Source organism: Protopterus annectens, chromosome 1.part1, assembly GCF_019279795.1.
Source record: "Protopterus annectens isolate FY-2018-M chromosome 1.part1, PAN1.0, whole genome shotgun sequence".
In the NCBI taxonomy this organism is placed as follows: domain Eukaryota; kingdom Metazoa; phylum Chordata; order Ceratodontiformes; family Protopteridae; genus Protopterus; species Protopterus annectens.
Genome location: NC_056726.1, coordinates 667,006,235 through 667,024,832, shown reverse-complemented (window position 1 = coordinate 667,024,832; position 18,598 = coordinate 667,006,235).

Below are 18,598 nucleotides of genomic sequence, written 5' to 3'. Positions count from 1 at the left end.
AGAAAGTTTACCCCGGGGATCACTCCAGTGGTTCTACTTGATAGAGGCAGTGGGAACTAGTGTTGGGTGGCACGATTCCAGGGCACTTCTATGGGCTAGGCTTGTAAAGGCTCCAGGGCCATTAGCTTAGTACACACCTATGAACCTTTAAAAAGGCTCATATGTAATCAGAATATGCATTGACTCAAGAGATTTGAACAAAGCATTGAACAGAGCACATCATCCTATGCGTACAGTTGAAGAAGTCACAGCCCTGATACTGAATGCCACTGTTTTTCTGTCTTGGATGCAAAGAGTTCATTTTGGCAAGTGATGCTTGATCTCAAATCTTCACTACTGACTACATTCAGTACCTTGTTTGGGAGATATAGATTCCTCAGTATGCCATTTGGAATAAATTCTGCAAGTGAAGTCTTTCAGCTTCCAATGGAGCAAATTTTTTCAGGTTATCCTTGTGCCATAATAGTAAATGATTTATTGGCTGGAGACAATGGTGAGGCAGAGCATGACAGAAATCTTACAAGAGTTCTAGATAAAGCACGTCAAGTGAACTTAAAGCTCAATCCCCTGAAGTGCAAATTCAGACTACCAAATGTTACATAGGTAAGTCATTTATTCACAAGTCTTGGTTTCAGACCAGACCCATCCAAGCAAGCAGCCATTCTGGAAATGCCAGCACCAGATAATGTACAAGCTCTACAATGTTTTCTTGTTATGGTCAACTATTTAGGCAAGTTTATACTATACTACAGTGAATTGACAATGCCTTTGAGAGAGCTCACACATAAAGATGTTACATGGTCATGGCTAGAACAGCACCAGAACACATTTGAAGGTCTTAAGCAGAAAACTGTTACCCCACTAACATTAAGGTACTATGATGTCAATAGACCACAAACTCTTTTCTGCAATGTTTCGAAATTTAGTTTAGGTGCAGTTATTCTTCAAGAAGCAGGCCAGTAGCCTACACATCTAGAACACTTACCCAGACTGAGATGCATCATGCTCAAATTGAGAAGGAACCTTTGGCAATTGTGTTTGCATGTTTCAAGTTTCATGATTATACTTGTGGTCAAGATATCCAGATTGAAACTGAACAGCAACTTTTGCTTACTATTTTAAAGAAGCCTATGCATTCAGCTCCAGCGAGATTTCAAAGAATGATGCTTAAACTGCAAAAGTACAACTTCAAAATGGTCTATACAAAAGGCAAACTTCTTTATCTGGCTGATTCCTTATCTAGAGCACCCATAAATACAATGGAACAACTTGTGTTGACACAGAGAATTTTGACTTTGATGTCATGGAAGTGCATAATTTTTCTACCACAAGACTTGATGAGCTATGAGATCATACAATGACTGACCCAGTTTTGCAAAAACTGAATCACTAAATCAGTGTTGGATGGCTGTCAAAGCAATCTTGTGAACCACCCAATGTGCACTTTCCTTACACAGATGAATTGTTGATGGAAGATGGCATTATTTTCAAAGGTCCTAAAATTGTTCTTTCTGCCTCCTTACAACAAGTCTATATCCAGATTTTCCATCATGGTCACCCAGGTTCCGAATCTCCTAAGAGAAGGCAAGAGGACTTGTGCTTTGGACTTCTTCTAGCAAAAGACAGTGATAGAGTACTTTCTTTCTGTTCAGTATGTAATAGCACATACCCGCATTTGCAAAAAGAGCCACTTCAGCTATGTCAAATGCCTGAGCTACCTTTGTCAATAGTAGCTACAAACGTATTCGATAGGAACAATCAACATTACTTAGTACTGGTAGACTGTTATTCAAATTGGTTTGAGATTGATCTACTACCTAATGTAACTTCTGCGACAGTCATTATTAAGTTGAAGTGCCATTTCTCAGTCCAAGGCAGTCCACAGACATTAATCTCTGACAATCGTACCTAATTTACCAGTCAATTGTTACAGAAATTTGCAAGAGAGTGGGACTTTGTACATGTTACCAGTAGTCCAGAGTATCCGCAATCAAATGGACTTGCTGAATGAACATGCAGTACAGATTGCAAAGCAATTACTTGAGAAGTCAAAGCACGATAATACAGATTTTTTTGAATTTACTCAATCTCAGAAACATACCCTGTGATGATATACTTGGCTCACCTGCTCAGAGATTTCAATCCATACAAACCAGAACAACATTGCCTATCAGTTCTAGTTTATTGAGGCCTAAAGCTAAAAACAACAAAGCCATTAGAACACAGTTATTTAAAAAAACATTCTTTTCAAAAGTCCAGCAATGAGAAATCAAGCAGATTTCTTCATCCATTGAAAGAAGGAGTGACAGTGAGGATACAAACAGCAAAAGGTTTCAACTGGATTGGTCAAGTAATGAGTATATGTGCAGAGGCGAGATCCTATTTTGTTAAATCCGAGGGTGTGGAGTACAGAAAAAATCGCAGACATCATCTTCCTGTAGCAGACTGATATTGCAACATTGTTCCTGTGATAAAGACACTAATGCTCAGAGCAATCCAAATGATATTCCTGTTCCAGAACATGTCTTGATCCCTGATACTGTTCCAGCAGATGATCCCAAGGTTCCTAAGATTGAACAGTCAGGAGAGACAATCCCAGTTGCTAAACCAGATCCCATATCTTATGTCACACAATATGGTCATATTTCAAAGCCTAGCGTGAAATACTCAACAACTTGGATATAGTTATATATATGTACCTAGCTTTGTATAACTGCATGATGAAAATTATTCCTGTGTAAATTGCATATTTATTAATACCAGTGAAAATGTCTGACTCGTTTCTCATAGAAGTAGGATGTAGAATAACAGGTGTGCTGTACCTTTAAGAAACATTTCCAAGGTATGTCTGTGCATATAAATACCAAGCATGTGTTAGCTTCAGTGCCATTTTGAAGGTACAGCCAGAGTGTTAACATCTATGTACATGATAGCTGGTTTGTTTATAAGGTAAAGTTACTTAGCTTCATTTATGATGTGTTTTTGTATAATAAAGCTGCTTGAACAAGAATCCACAATATTCACCTGTTTCTTCCTGACCTGGTGAGTGACAGGATCATCTAGTCCACCCCCAACCAGGGGTGATACAATTCTGGACTTGGTCCTTACCAGTGTGGGGCAGCTGTAGTCTCCACCAATTGTAACCTCTTCTCTCATCAAATTGAACCACAAGTCAGACACATTAACCATTATTTATTGTCATTTGTTTTTTTTTTTACTAGGAAAGTCTGAGTAGGCAACACCCCCTTTCAGTGGAGGTCCAGGGAGAAAAGCTCTTCTTATAAAAAATGTAATACATTAACTAGAATACGGTCAAACAGTAACATTGTTTGAGCACATTCTCAACAGTTTCAATAAAGATCACATTCACAGGAGTTGACTACTGAAGTCTGAAGCATTTATTTTTATTAATTTATTTATATTTGTTTACTGGGGTAGTGTACTGATCACAATGGACAACTAGCAAGCACATCTTGGGTGAATAGGATCATATAAGAAATTAATAAAATATTACAGATACAAAGATATGCTACATATTTACAGATGCAAGAATATGCTACAACATTTAGTTAAAGAAGTTCACAATATCAAAACATGGATGAAAAATGCAATTATGCTTAGCAGAGCTTTTTGGATAAGATGCAGCCATAAAGTCTGAGATGGCTTATGATACATGCATAGCAGCATATCATTTTATATATAGAGAGGTAAGAAGACATTAGAAGAGGCAAGTGAGAATAGTTGCCGAAAAGGATACCATGGGGTGATGAGCGAGAAATGGTGAGAGATACATGCAGAGGGAAGAGGAATAGAAAGAGAGGCCATGTGAGAAATGCAAAGGGAAATAGGAGGTAGGAGGAATGAGAGGCAATAAGTGAGGGGATGACAAGATGAGATAAACAAGGATGAAATAGTAATAAAGGGATATGAGACAGTTTCATGTAAAGTTTCCTGTGTGAGTGCAGCTGCACTTTGTTTAGGTAAAGAGGCATTCCTTGAGCTCTTGTCCAAAATCTGATTTTGGATGCTAATTAAGAGGGGAATGGAGTCCCCTAGTTTAGGTGCTAGGATGGAGAATGCATGATCAGTGCAATGAAGGTTAGTTTTTGGAGTTAGTAGGGTGGGTTGAGAATGAAAGATACCCCTGAGATTATATGTGGGGGTTTTGGTGAAATTTTTATGAGTGAGAGGGGAAGACATCTTGAGGAAAAAAGGGCTTTCTGAATTAGTGATCCTAGTAGCAGGTTGGCTGTCAAATGTACTGAGAGCCATTTAGCTTTGGCAAGAGTTAGGCAGTGGTGTTCATTAATGGAGGAGTTAGTAATGAACCAGCAGATATTATTTGGAGATGGCTTGCTTGATGGCGGCATTTTTCTTTGAGGTGGCAGCTATTATGGGTAGTCCATATTCAAGTTCAGATGAGTGTCCTTTTGCCTATGTCAGCTTTGGCTGACTTGTCCAGAAGACGTGATAGATTATTTGCCCAGAACAATAGCATGTTGTCTTTTTGTGTGCATTTTGAATGTGCAGTTGAAAGTTTAAGATATTGTTCTAGCTTTTGCTAGCATCTTTAACATTAAGTAAGCTGGGTGCTTTGGCGATTTTTGGTTGATTCTAAATAGCATTGGTTTTGTTTCTGTGGGACTGAGTATATATTTCTGGCCTATTAACCATTGGTTGAGGGTATAGGTGTTATCCTGGAGCTGAGTTTGTGTAATAGAGTGGGATCTCTTTGACCTGTAAATGATCATGTCATCTGTATAAAAAGAAAAATAGTATCTGAAGGTGATCAGATGGGAGTTTGTTGATAAATTTGGGAAAGTAGCAGAGAGACTAAAATTGAACCCTGAGGTACCCCTTTTATACAAGGAGCTATTTCAGAGGTGTTGGTGTCTACTTTGAAGGCTCTATTAGTGAGGAAATCTACAAACAAGATTTTGTATTGCCACTAATACTTCTTTCAGTTTATTTGTCAAATAAGTTATGGTATATTAGATCAATTGCTTTTGTGAGTTCAGTCAAGACAGCTACTGTCAGATTGTCCTTTTCCATATCAGATAGGAAATCATCTGTGAGGGAGTAGAGAGCTGTTATGGTGCTGCTTCCAGATCAAGATTCATGTTGACTCCTAGATAGAAGATAGTATTGAAGTAAATAAGCAATACTTTGGTTGTAGATATTTTTCTGGTATTTTTCCTAAAGTGAGATATATTGAGATAGGATGGCATTGTGGCGAGGTAGTTGGCTTGGACATTTTTGAAACAGGCATGACTATTGCTGTTTTCCATATCTAAGGCATAATCTTATTAGTTAAGCAGATGTTGTATATATGAGTGAGAGTGTGAGATATGAAGCCTTACAAATTTGACTGAACCAAGGAGCTAGGTTATCTGAACCTGGGAGAGTATCATTTGTATTTGGTCCATTTGTGTTTCTGTCTCTTTGGTTCTAATATTTTTGAAGTGAAATAGTGGAATGTAAAGGGGGAGTAGAAGGTGCTTGCGGGGGTGAAAGGTTTGTGTTGTTGATGTGTGTCAGGTTGTTAAATTCATTGAGGAAGTCAGTGTATAAGAATTTATTTGTATTGGTGTTAAAGGGGTTCAGGAGGAGCATGGAGTTTTGTTGAGTTTTTTGACCAGTCAACAGATTAATTTCCCTTCAAAATGTTTTTGGGTTTGGCTAAAAGTGAGATTTCTTTGTTTTGGTAGTTATTTATGTGTCTGAGGATAGATTGATTGGCTAGGTTGTGTAGTGAGGTATATTTAGCTCAGGAATCTGCAGAGGGGTTGCATTTTCAATTGTGCCATGCTTCATCATGTAATTTGAGGAGGTGTTTGAGTTTGTTAGATACATAGTTGTCTTTATCAGGTAGTAGTAGTCTTTGTACTAGGGGAAATAATTTGTTTTGCAAGTGCAGTAGGGTATTGGCAAGGTCATTAGCTGCTTCACTGGGGTCTTTTAAGGCAAGTAAGTGAGACTAATCAAGGGTGGTAAGATGTTTATTTTTTAAGATTATTGATATTCTGAATAGTTTTGGGTCTGAAGGCAATAAGATCTGGCTTATATTTCAACATTAGATTGGGTGCTGAGAAAATTTTGGGATAGTGATCACTGAAGAAGGGTGCATGTATAGTATGTCAGATATCATTATAGGATTATTACTTATTAGAAGATCTAATAAGGATTGACTATTGGATTGTGGGTTTGGTCTAGTGGCTTCAGAGTTGGATAAGACTTAAGTTGGCCAAGAGTTCTGATATATAAATGGCTTTTGCTCCTAAGTAATTAAGGTTGAAGTCTCCAAGAATGTTTAGATTATAGTTGTAGGGAACTTTGACATACGTTTGTTGGATGAGGGTACTTTATTTTACTAGTGAAGCTGCTGGAGATAGGTATGCACTAGTTATAATAAGGAGATTTGATTGTTTGTTCTCCAATACCTTGGTATTCAGAGACTATGCAGAGGCTGTTTTACTAAAACTGAGTGATGATCTGGCTAAATTCAAAAGGCCCTTCCACCTCAGTGACCCCACTGCTTATTCAGAATACTTTACTGACTCCCAATTTTTTTCGCACATGTAAATAGTTGCATAGACACATCTATTTCCCTCAGACAGAAATACAAAATCAAATGCAAAAATAAACCTTTATGATGGAACCGTAAAATAAACAGAAAAACTTGTTGAACATAAAAAAATAACTCTAAAAAAGGCAAAAATACTTGTCAATCCAAACAAGGATGTGCAAATACTGATCAAATCAAGCAAAGACAGATATCCCAGAAAAGAGAAAACTGCAAAGCCTTCTTTAAATATGTTAGAAACCACAGAATAAAATGTCAATCATTTTTCAGAAATAAGAGCTAATAAGGGATTTTTTTCAAAAAACCTCATCTCTAGGAACTGCTAGAAGACACTCTGCTAAAACAAGGGAATTACATGAAAAAATATTGCAGCTATAATGTCTTGTAGATGGGTGGAAAAGTTTTAGAGGAAAGGACCATATTACAATATTAGTAAAGCGTTAGTTGTAGAATAAGAAAGGCAAGCAAATTATTTTTTTATGGAGGTTGGGGCTCTATATGGCTAATAAAAGGCATTGGAACACAGAGTAGAATATGTTCTATTGGACCAACATAGGTTTTACATTTACTGAAGCTTATAGACTTACAAAGGAGTCCTTTGTCAGGAGATGCAAAAATATGTTAATACCCAATTATGTCTAGAGAAGCTGAGGAGAGTACATCATTTATTTTTTATTGGCCAAAAGAAAGACATTAAAATATACAAACATGAGAAAAAGATTTGAGTGCAGAAAAACATTTTAGTCTGCTGAAAGCAGATGACTTTCTTGAATAGATATACCCAGTACAGTGATAAGTAGGTAAGCCTGAAACTTGAATGCAAGTTTTCTTAGAAAGCAAAAGAATTAGAGATCTTTGGAAACTTCTGGTTTCAGTAATATAGTTCTTAACTATGATCAATGTGCATCAGATGTGAAAAAAGCATGTGAAGAAAATTTGAATGATGAAATCTGAATTATGTTGAAGAAGGGGTTGTTGATATTTTGGTCATGTTAGCTTTAGATGATGTTTGAACTCTAATTGTATCCTTTGAGGGGTGTTTGGATCTTTGATGTTTTGATTATTTTATTTGCAGTTGCTTTTTTGAAATAGAATTGTATTTTTATGTGTATTTAATAAATGAACCTTATTACTTTCAATAAGTACCATAAAATCTTTGTATCCACCTCAGGAGTGATCAAGTCAGGCAGACTGCACCTTGGTTTAATATAACTTCTAAAGGATAGCACTATACGGATGCATCCCCCACCTAAGCTACTGTGTCTGTACTGATATATGAATCCATGCACCTAGCTAAAGTATTGAACCATCCGCCATCAGAATCTCATAGCTTTACGAGGGATTGTTCATCCTGCTTAGCCATGGGCACTTGCTGTGACGGGAATAAGACATGGAATTGCATAATGTGCATACAATGGCAAATATATAACAAGCCATTAAAAATTAGCCTAACTCACTGTCAAAAACATATTTTCCTATAAAAAGAATGTAACCTAGACTTGTCAGCAATAGTACATGCCGAGGAGGCTAACATCAGTGATGGTACATTATCTATATACCATCTGTAGCAGGTAAAACTGTAATTTGCTCTTAGTATACAAAACATTCTGAGTGCAAATATTGACAGTATTGACTGTGTTTGTATCAGCACAACAAATAACAATAAATGCTTGCAACATGACTATAAAACATTCATGTACAAACCAAAGTAACATTGGTAGCTAATGTCTGGGCACATTGTAGGGAAAAAAGGCACTGCCATACTCTGGGATTCATTAATAATTGTGTAGGCTTTGTGCAAAGCCTACATGATCGCAGCATGTTAATGCAATGAGCAACAACTTTCAATATGCATGCTGCTTATCATACTTACTTGTTTCCAAACACAGTTTCATGGGTATCACCAGTGTAGGTGGCACTGAACCAGTGCTAGGAGCATGAGCATACAATGTAAAAAAAATTACATGCCTGAAGGCAAATGTATTATGCAAGGATGCATGGACAGCTTATATGAATTAAAAGCAATTGACTTGTAAAATCATGTAGTTGCAGTGAACATGAAATTGGGCTAATTTACACAGAATGGGATGCTAGTAGTGCAGGGAAAATTATGAGGAGAGTGTAAATGGAAATGCTATACTCAGTTAATGCATTCAAATGTGATGATGCCACAAAAAACATTTTCCAAAGAAAGATGTCCATATTGATGGTAATAATAAATAAGCCTGTTTACAAGTGTTTAGCCATATACATAACTTAAAAAGGGCCATGCTAACAATGTATGTGAAAGGGACACAATGCATACTGTAAGAAAGGGAAGTAAGTGTAATACAAATGTTGATAACATGCCTAGATGAGATAATAGTTAGCAAGTACAGTGGATACATTATGGGTCATTTGTAGTGCAAGTATAGGTAATGAATATGACATGTATATACAGGGAATGTGTGTGCAAAAACTGACTGTTGTATCCTCCACTCCAGCCTGTTTAAACAAGGTATGAGCTGTACAGGGACATATTTTAACATTTATCATTGGACAATCATGGATAGGGGGTATATTACAGTGACATATGTCTTAGACAAGCATGTGGTTTACATACATATGCATCATAAACAGTAATATAATAGCAGATAAAATACAAAAGCGGTAAATGACAACACAGATCTGATGACATTACAGTAGCTCAAGATCTCTGTAAATGGAGCCCATCTAATACAGGATTATACTGGTCATGTACACAAGACATTGCAGTGAGCAATGCCAATACAGCATCGATATCTGTGCAGTGACAGAAACCTGGTTCAAGGCTCCAGAGAGCACCCCAGCACTACCAGGCTATACCTCATATCATGCTTTTCGGCCCCAAAACCCGGACCGAACCACAAAAGGAGGGGAAGTTTCCATATTTATCAAGGATATCCACACCTCCAGGTTAGTGGCATTGCACGAAGTATCGGAGACCATCCATGTGCAACTAACAGTGGGCAAGACTGCTTTTCAATTTATAGCATCCTACAGACCACCCTCTCAAAGTCAGGAATCCCACTCAGCTTTCGTGAAAACATTGGAGAACATGAAGATCTCTCCTAACACCATTATATTGGGTGACTTCAACTACCCAAACATTGACTGGGAGCACTACTCAAGCCCCAGCACCTTAGCCCAAAGATTCCTAGAAATTATAAACTCAAATGCTATGGAACAACTAGTCACCACTCCCACAAGAGGGGGTAACATACTAGACCTGATCATTACCAACATGGGGACTCTATGCTCCACACCAGAAGTATATCCCTCATTGGTAAGATCAGACCATACATTAATTTCACTGGATGTCCACATCCCGACCCCACCCCCAGCCCAGAAAACCACAGTGAAAAACTTCTCAAAAGCAAACTTCTCACTTCTCAAATCCAAAGTGGAATCTTTCAAGGCCCCAGGGCCAGTAGAAATTACAGCCCAAACTGCAGAATCCTGTATAAATGCATTCTACGGACATCTCCAGGAATAGATGAATCATGCTATCCCAAACAAAACCAAGACCCAATCATCCAAAGGCAGGCGTCCAGTTTAGTGGACCCCTGCTGTAAATAAACTGTACAACAGAAGGAGGAAGCTACTACATGATAGAGCAAAATCCCTAATAGGGAAGGCATCTCTGATCAGTACTAGCAAAAAATTACAATCCCTCATAAAATCCTCCAAGGCCAGCTTTGAGAGAAAAATTGCACAGGACATCAAAGACAATCATAAGGCTTTTTTCATTTTTGTTAGAAACCTGGGATGCAACTCCCAGACTTGTTCTGAGTTGATTCTAAACGACAAAAAATACACTGAACCCACAGACATTGCCAATATCCGGGCAGACAGGTTCAGTGCAAACTTCTCCACCCCCTCCCCCCCAAAAGAGCAAGTATCTATCCCGGCAGAGGGCTGCCTCCCAAACATCTCAGATGCTCAGGTGAAGGATGCCCTCTCCAAAGCAAAAAACACTGCTTCCATGGGACCAGATGGCATCCCAGGTTGTGTCCTACATGAACTCCAAGAGGAACTAATCCCTCAAATAAAACAGCTATACAATCTCAGCCACACTACAGGATATGTGCCCACAGAATGGCGTACAGCAACAGAGGTCCCACTCTACAAAGGTGGAGCCTCTATGGACCCTGGAAACTATCGCCCCATAAGCCTGGCTAACTTAGTCTGCAAGGCTATGGAGAGGATCATCATGGAGCTCATAAACAAAGACATTGGGGACCTACAGACACTAGATCCTACCCAGTTTGGCTTTGTCAGGGGCAGATCCTGCCTTTTGAACCTGGTTGACTTCTTTGAAACAGTCACCAAAGCCATAGATGAAGGAAAGGTAGTCCACACAGCCTATCTGGACCTTGCAAAGGCATTTGACACAATACCCCACTCGGGCATCATAGATAAGCTATCCAGCTTAAATATAAACCCCTAGGTCACAAGATGGGTCGCAAACTGGCTCAAAGACAGAACCCACAGAGTGAGAGTTGCTGGAGCCATGTCAGACTCGAAACCGGTCACAAGTGGCATCCCACAGGGTTCTGTCCTGGGACCACTCTTGTTCGGTATATACTTTTCCGAGGTACAGGCAAATGTGGGAGGACTATGGCTCACCAAGTTCGCAGATGACTGCAAACTGGGTGCCATAATCAACTCTCCAGCTGACACAAACATCCTTCAAAAAGGTCTCACAGAGACAGATAACTGGTGCCAGCACCATGGTTTAAAGCTAAATGCCAAAAAATGTAGAGTCATACCCTTTGGCAAAAACAATGTGCCCACAAATTACCACATAGGCGGAAACCCATTAAGTACAGAGAAAGTTATTAAGGACCTGGGGACTCAAGTTGATAGCAATCTCTCCTTTGAAAACCACATTGCCAAAGTGGTTAGAAAGACCTTCTACATAGCCCACCTCATCACGAAGGGTTTCACATCTAGATCAAGAGAGGTAATCGTGCCCCTTTATTCATCCCTCATCAGGCCCATCATAGAATACAATGCCCCTTTTGGGATGTACCTTACCCGACACCTGCAGCAATTAGAAAGACCCCGAAAGTATCTCACCAAGAGGATCAAGGGTCTCAAACAGATGCCATATGCTGCTCGGTTAAAAAAACTCCAGCTCTACTCAGTTGCATACCGCCTACTTTGAGGCGATCTATGCCTGACATACAAAGCTATGTCAAATCCAGAATTAATGGACATGCTCCACCTCAGTAAATCTAAATCCCTTAGAGCCACACGCTTGAGGGACTTGAACCTCAGCACAGAAATAAATAGAACTTGCTGGAGGGACAGGTTCATAACCCAGAGGCTCCCTTCGCTCTGGAATAGAATTCCAGTTTATGTGAGGCAGAGCACCTCACTGAATCTCTTCAAGATGAATCTCGATAAGTGGATGGGGGATTGTAGGTTTGTCCCAGGGATTACTCCCGTGTCACTATTAGACAGAGGCACAGTAAACTAAACCTTAAAAAGGGCACAGTATGCTCAAATCAAGGGGTGGCGTAAGCCATACAGAATCAGGCTAGGCTTATAATTGCCCCAGGGCAGATAGCCTAGTATGAACCTATGAACCTATGTTTGTTTGTCTTTTCGGCTTTTCCCGGTTAGGGGTCACCACAACGGAACTCCGGTCTGCTAATGATTGGCAGTAGATTTTTATGGTGCTGAGTTGCCAGCCCAACCCCAACCTTCAGTGAAGGCATGCCCCTTTCACACATGTCTTTTGGAGGCCACTCGACTGCAGCATGTAAGCATCACAAACTGACAAGTTAGTGTCCAAACACAGGCCCAATAAAACCTTTTGTGGATCTGGCATCAAGTCATATAGGAAAACATGTTATGAAAGTCATCATGTCCAATAAAGCTGTACAGTATGAAGAAAACAGTTAAAGTAATACATAAATGATTGGAAGAAGATATGCAATGTAATGTATTCTTATTTGGAAATTAAGTAATGCCTCTGGCCAATCAATGACATACCCAACATCTGTATCTTACCAGCCTTGAACACATGACATAACAGATATCAGAAAGATGTATATAAACCTGTGATGCCACATAAATAAACATACTGCATGCATCATAATGAACAAACTTGAAGGGCTTACAGCACTTACCTATTGTAATGAATATAGATTCCCTACCATGGGGGTTGATGCCTTAAAAGTGTTGGCCTCCGACTGTGCAATAAATACTTCCTTTGCCTAATCTACTTCTGTCAGTTATGTGAAAGACAGATCTTACCAGATTCAGCCCCATGCCTATCATAGTACACACTCTACAGAGCTGTGCATTGACTTGGCAATAGATCTTGACAAAAATAAATGAAATTAATGTGTGAAGTAATAAAGGACATGTCAGAATAATGTTTGCAATATGATTTCATCAGAATGATGACATGGCGGTAACTATGTTAATGTTCACCCAATTGTGAGCATTGCAATATCAAATGTTTCTAAGCCAAAAAAACTGTTCCTGTTGTTTTGTCCAACAATACTGTCCCAGATTTGAAACACATTGCACCTGAGTGGATACACTGTGCATCAAATCTGGGACACACTGTACCTGTGTAGATATGCTATACAAGTCATTACTGGATGCATGTGATGCAGGAGCATTCACACCATAACATTTGCAGAACAACTTTTCACTGGCTGGATATTGCAAAATGACTTGATATTTCTTTCTTCAAAGTAAAAATTGAGAATAATAACTTCATGCAGTGTTTGTATAATGACAGTACAGTCATAGAATTTTGTCTTTGGCTGGAATTGATAACTCATTAGAGAGGAGTAAGCCTCTATGTGTTTCTGCAGTTAACTCCTATTGATGCCTCCAGGCATCAAATATTGCTTGTTCATATATGCATTAATAATTCCAAAACCATGATACAATCAGTGTATCAAAAGATTTCATTTTAAAGCATACATGATGGCAAACACAATTGTATTGATATTTGACCTCTGTATAATGCAGCTAAAGAGATATTGAATATTATTAGTATACTGTTTATTTGTATTGTATTAATTTTCATATTTCTGCAAACATCTCTACATTCAGATAGGAAATCATCTATGAGGGAATAGAGAGCTGTTATGGTGCTGCTTCCAGATCAAAATTAATGTTGATTCCTGGATAGAATCCATAGCCTCACATGAAAGCTCACAGATGTATGAAGAAAATCCTATTAGCAGTATGTGTTTTGCTTGAATAGTTACTGAGATACCATATGCTGTTTATACAACAAAATGTCTTGTAAGGTCCCCCCTTCCTGACACACCTTGGATAAGTGCATGGTAGAGAGGACTGACTATGAAATAATTATGATACTGCAGGCAAACTAATCATTCACACTTGCAAGTAATTAGCACCTAGCCCTTCTCTGTACTTATCCTTGCTTGTCCTTATAGATGTAGGGCATGTGCATGCAATTGTGTAGGTCCTTACACTATGTTTTCATTCCTTGCACGTAGTGCAAATTGTGGAATTTATGAATGCTAATGAGTTTACAGCTAAATTGCATACTTACAGTGTTGAGAGGACTGAATCTGCACTATATAAAGGTAATTGTGTTGCTAAGGAATTGTAGCATAGTAAGGGAGACTAGATCCAGAGAACTTGACATTACTATTTATTACTACTTGCTTATAATACCTTTTTCTGCTTTCACAATTGCCTTGCTGCAAAGATAAGTTCCTGTTATGAACAAATTTATGTATTTTAACCTTAGTTATGGAATGCACTTCACAACACAAGTATTTCTTTACTGTCTAAATTATTTTCAGTAGTTTCTGGCATGGGCATGAATACCACAGTCATTTCTTGACCATGCAGTATTTTTCTACAGTTTAATGAAAATTCAATCTTGAAAGCTGTCCACTCTGTTCAGATGACTGTTGCATTAATTATTAGAAAGGTCATGGGCTCTTGCATTAGTAGTATTGACAATTTTGATAAGGCTCTGATGTCTAATAGGCTGTCCTCCACAGAAGCGCATATCAGACCAAAAACTGTTAACTATTTTACCTTGACAGGTATGCATTATTTTTTTAATGCTGCAATGTACTACAGACTGACAGAAATTTCTGTCCTGCTATGAATTTATTATCAAGTTCTTTCTTTGATTTGCATATTGAGGAGGGAGAGGAAATCTGTTATTAAGTTGTGCATGTTCATATGAAACCTTCTTTTCTTATGTATTTTGTGTATGCTAGATGGATACATTCATATATACTTTTTGTGTTTAATCATCTTTTTTTACTTATGAATTTCTTCTTTCATATATTGTTTTGTCTTATACAGGGTATGGCACACAAGTCATCATCTGCACCCTCTAAACCACCATCCATGGACACTGAGAATTATATGATCATTCAGGTTATACATCACCATGGGTCATTCCTATTTGATAGAAGCAGGGGTGACAAGTCCTCCTGTGACCACACTTAGAAGCAGATGGTGAATGACATTAATGTAGTTGGAGGCCATGGATGTGCATATTCCAAGATAAGACATACGGTCAGTGATATGATTACAGCACCCAGACGTTGGACAGCTGCAATTGCCCGTGAAAGTATGGCTACAAGGTGTGGTTCTGCTATAGAGCCACCACTGGCTGAAACAGAGCAGTTCCTGTTCATTATCACAGATCAAGATAGCTCAGCACAGGTTTCACATAGAAGTCTTGATGATGAGGCTGATGTGAAAGAGAACCCAAGTGTGTCTATTGCAGAACATCCATTTATGCCATTTAAATATATGTGTCACTGCATACTCATATTTATATCATATATGTATTTGGAGAGAACAAGAGAGACAGAGACAGAGACAAGGGTGGTAAGAGAAACATAGATGGAGAGAGAGAATGTGGGGCAATGGGAGGTAGTTTAGTGAACAGTAATGATTTCTTGAGATGTGTCTTATTCTACAGCTGTAAAGATAATTGTCTTCTGTTTCTTCTGTCATTTGCTTGGTGATGCTTATCATCCCTGTTTCATCTCTCTCTCTCTCTCTCTCTCTCTTTTTTATATGTATGGACATCTGGGTCTACCATTGCATGACCAACAGCACATGGTAAGCACACCTTCTCTATTTTTATTAATGTCCAAATGGTAGATGTATGTGTAACTGAAAGTTATTTGATTTCATTGCATTAGCATCTTTTAAGTTGCAAGATATGTTTCACATAACATAGGTTTGATCATTTATTCTCTCTCTTTTGTTGCTTACTTATTATCATAGGTGATCATGCCAGTGGCACTGTGGAACTCCTGCCACCTGATGTCAGAGAATTGGTAGCCTCTGATGGTTATAGCAGTGATGAAGAGGCAAAGTATGGATGTAGTCTGGTTACTCCAGTTGCAGAGCTGGTTGATTCTCCCCATAGTCATGGTGAGGGTGCTACACAGACAAGTTGTTACAGGTGCTCATTGGAGGCCTGCTGTCCACCCTGCTCTTGATGGCACTGTGTTAGTAGGTGCCATATGATGCATGTGTAGGGCCGTCATGGCACAGGCACATTTCACCACGGCATCAAAAGAGATAATGTGAGTACTATACATTATGAATTCTGGCATGCAGGACTGCCTGAACTGAGTGAGTGACTCTTTGGACAGGATCAATGATACACTGGATTGTGCAGTGTCTGTAATACAATGCCTGCTGAGGGAAGGTCGGCATTCCCATGACTGTAGAGCTGCTACATCATCTGGTATTAGCTAACTTGGTCGTGCAAGATTCTGCTTTCTTATTGGTACTACTTCCACTTCTTCATCAGTGATTATGGTGTCCACACCCAAATGTGGTAGGCCATTTGTTCATGGTCCAGAACATAGCTGTGATGAGTGCTCATCCAGCAGACATCAGTAACAATCAGGTAGCACCTCCAAATTCTAGCCATGGCCTTGGGACTAGCAGTGGAACTCCTTACAGAAGTAATTCCTATGGCCGGGGCTGATGACACAGATCTGACTTGTCTACCATGACCAACTCACACCTGTCCAAGATGCCAAGACATAGTGCTAGCTTAGCTTGATTGTGTTTCAATACACATTCCACAAATACTTGCCTATACCACCTTGCACACACACACACACACACACACACACACACACACACACACACACACACACACACACACACACACACACACATACACACACGCACTCTACTTATCTAAGCAAAACTATTGATTGCGAAACATATCTTGCTGCTGGCCCTGCAAATTGGATACTTAAGGAATACATTTTTATTTTACTTGCACACACTCATCTCTTTGATGTCAGGCTTTCTTCCTGTCTCTCCACCCTGTTCAAGTGATGATGACTGTGCCCTTTCCTTTGCACATTTCTTTCTGACTTCAGGTTGCAGATATGTCTGATGCACAGAATGGATAGCTAATGTTTGCTTACTTGGAACCTTCCTTTAATGTAAATGTATTGCAGAATAAATGGTTTTAATCATAGTTCATAATCAGTTATGCATGACTGCTTTTGTAATTGCTGACCCTCAATGTATTTGTGTTGCTGTTGTTACTCATGCAGTCAAGTTTGATATTTAAATCTTGTTTATTGTTATACTTCTACAAATTATGCCACCCTTGACCTGCTCACAGTTTTATATATAGTGACCAGCTGAAAGGTCTGATGCACATTAGTGGGCAAAATCCATAGCTGTATATTGCAGACATCAATCATAAGGTATTACTGACATAACTGTATACCTGGGACATGTATCACCTAAGGCACATATGAGAATTTTTGTAACACAGTCATCCATACCTCCCAACTATACCTAATTAATCATTTTTTACTGAGTTTTGGGGTCCACTTAATGGGGTGCCATAATTCCCGAATGGCAACCCTTCATTTCTGACTTTTTCCCATCTTTTTTTATTTTAAATTATTTTCCCCGTTTTTGAGCTGACATCATCGCATGCAGGATGACGTCAGCTCCGTCAGGGCTTCCAACCTATCAGAATTGAGTTCAAGGGCTCAATGCACACATTTCCAGCTTGTATGCGAGCAGGAAATATATTTTCAAATGGATCTGTCTCTTTGGCTGGTGGCTGCACTTGCAAGTGCCATTCTGTTGGTTTTATTTAAATTGATTGGAGCAGTCGAGCACTGTTATGGATCTCGGTGAGAGCCAGATCAGGGTGAACAGACGAGTGGCTGGAAACATATTTTTAAATGGAAAAAGTCACAAAGTACAAACTGAAGCAGATAAACACAAAATCCAGAAGAAATAGCTGGATTGAACCCACTCAAAGTTATGCAGGCTGCAAATCACCACACAGTTGTAGAATGCACTATTAACTTTATTAACTTCAGAGCATAAAAATCCGGGGATTAGCGGTTTCATCCAGAAAGATCTAGACTTTCTGGATAAAACCACTAATCCCTGGATTTTTATGTTCTGATGTTAATAAAGTGGATAATGCATTCTACAACTGTGTGGTGATTTGCAGCCTGCATTACTTGAGTGGGTTCAAGCCAGCTACTTCTACTGGCTTTTGTGTTTATATATATATATTTTTAAATGGATCTATCTCTTTGGCTGGCAGCTGCACTTGTGAGTTGTGAGCAGCGTTCTGAGCACCGTTATGGATCTGGGTGAACAGACGATAGGCTGCAGATGCACTTGTTAAGGAGGAAACGTATTTTTTATTTTGACTGACCACCAATGAACTGTCGAAACTGGGCTGGTAATCAGAAGACATCTTAGCTACTAACCCGCAGTACATGCCTTCAGAAAAGAAAAAAAAAACAAATGCTGCACTAGTGTAACTCAGAAGGTAGCTTAATTTTGAAATGTCCATCTAAATAGCAATGATTTTTTGACACATTTCAGTTTACTTGGATTATTAAGCCACTCTGTAGGACAACAACTGAACTCTTTATATTTTTCAGGAGTGCGTAAACATGTCAGTGATGTTTTTACTCATTTTATAATTTTTTTGCCACCTTCTCAATT